Source organism: Otolemur garnettii, unplaced genomic scaffold (genome assembly GCF_000181295.1).
Source record: "Otolemur garnettii isolate 467f Iridium unplaced genomic scaffold, OtoGar3 scaffold00076, whole genome shotgun sequence".
NCBI classification, from domain to species: Eukaryota; Metazoa; Chordata; class Mammalia; order Primates; family Galagidae; genus Otolemur; species Otolemur garnettii.
The window spans coordinates 3379302-3381280 of NW_003852471.1; positions in this window are offsets into that span (position 1 = coordinate 3379302).

A 1979-nucleotide genomic window follows, 5' to 3' on the forward strand; every position below is an offset into this window, starting at 1 on the left:
AAATACCTCACCCTGTGAATGGTGGACGCAGGTGAAACAGCAGAGTTCCGCCTAAATTCATCAATTCAACTCAGAGTTTCTTAATCCTAGTTACACTTTACAGGAGATTTTAGTTCCCAGTATAGAATGAATACTTTCTTTTCTTTATTTTAGTTTATTGTTAGGGATTCATTGAGGGTACAAGAAACCAGGTTTCACTGATTGCATTTGTTAGATAAAGTCCCTCTTACAATCGAGTCTTGCCCCCAAAAGGTGTGCCACACACCAAGCCCCCCTCCCCTTCCCTCTCTAGAATGAATACTTTTTTTAAAGGCAGAAAGTATGTTAATTAAAGTGAACTTTTCCCATTTCAATTTTCTTCAACTTGTTTCATTGTATTCTTTCCTGCCCTGAGCAGGGGAGAATGAACAAGCTATTTTACAGGAAACAATAGCGTCAGGGAAGCCCAGGGCCCCTTTCCCTTTCTCCTAAGACCTTCAGGACTCAACTCCCGGCCTTTGGTTTTCAGAGAGACCTCCCACCAAGCGGGTATCAGCACTCTTCAGGATGGCCAGAGCTTGCTCTGGGACAGACATTTAATTGAAGTACTTTATTCAGCCTAGGAAATAATACTGAAACTTCGAGACTACACATTTCCATTATATAATATACTGGTTTCTCCCTCCAATACCACTATTAAAAAGTTTTGCAGAATCCAATAATATAATTGAAAGAAAAATGTATCTGCATAATCTATCCAATTGTAGACCAGTCATCTAAAAAACCAATCATTTTTATAGACTTTGAACAAAGATTTGGAAAAAGAAAAGATTTATAATTCATTCTCCTGTATTATAGAGAAAAAAAAGAAGAAGAAACAAACTAGTAAAACAAAATGCAAATTCTAAAGCTTTAAAAGATGAAACAAAAAGGTAATTTATGCCACAGGAAAGAGTTTCCTATTACCCTACTATTTGGAATTCCAATGGGGAAAACAACTGTTTTCTTAACCAGAAAACAAATGGTTAGGTTTTTTCCACCCAAACATAGTAAAAGGAGACACTACATTTAAAAATTGTATGTTAGTTTTTGTTTCATTTATTAGTTTAAACTAAATATATATTCAGGGGGCTTGGTTTGTCCAAAATAAACATCATTTTTAAACTCGACAAGTATACAAAATGTTCCTGCAGCTCCTGTAAGACAACTTAATCTTTGTGGTGTAGAATCATGGGATCTATGGGGGGAAGTCAGACTGAAAAGATAAGTTCTGGTCAAAAAGAGAAGGCGACACTTTGATGGTCCACTCTTCTTTTCATTCTTATTTAATAAATATGTATAGGGTTCCTAGGTGGGCAAAAGACTTAACTAAATGCTGCAGAGGGAGCAGAAATGATCCAAAATTTCATTCATGGAGACTGTGGCTCAAGGAGTAGGGCACCGGCCCCACATGCCCAGGGTGGCAGGTTTGAGCCCAGCCTTGGCCAAAAACTGCAACAACAACAACAAAAAATTTCACTCCTAAGTATGGTTTGAATTCCATAGCCTACTATATCCTGAACTAGAGAAAAGAGACAGGTAAATAAATCATTACAACATAACGTGACAAGTCCAACAACAGATAGGTATACAGTGTGGTAGAACAGAAGAGGGCGCCAATTACTCAGTTAACCTCCTAGTTACACAGAAATAAAGGATGAGTTGTGTTTCAATAACCAAAATAAAACGGAAAATAGAATAATCCCAATGCCTCCATCTTTTTGAAACCTCATTCCTGTCTGAATTACTCATTGTTCTCACTCTAGTTATAGAAACCTATTTTCACTGGGCTCCTTCAGATGAGAGACTAGAAAAGGAGACCTTCTGTACTGATTTTCAGGCACCCATAACATGATACTTTTGCACTACAAGACAGTATACACATTTGGCTCAGTGCCTGTGGCTCAAGCAGCTAAGGCGCCAGCCACATACACCTGAGCTAGTGGGTTCAAATCCAGCCC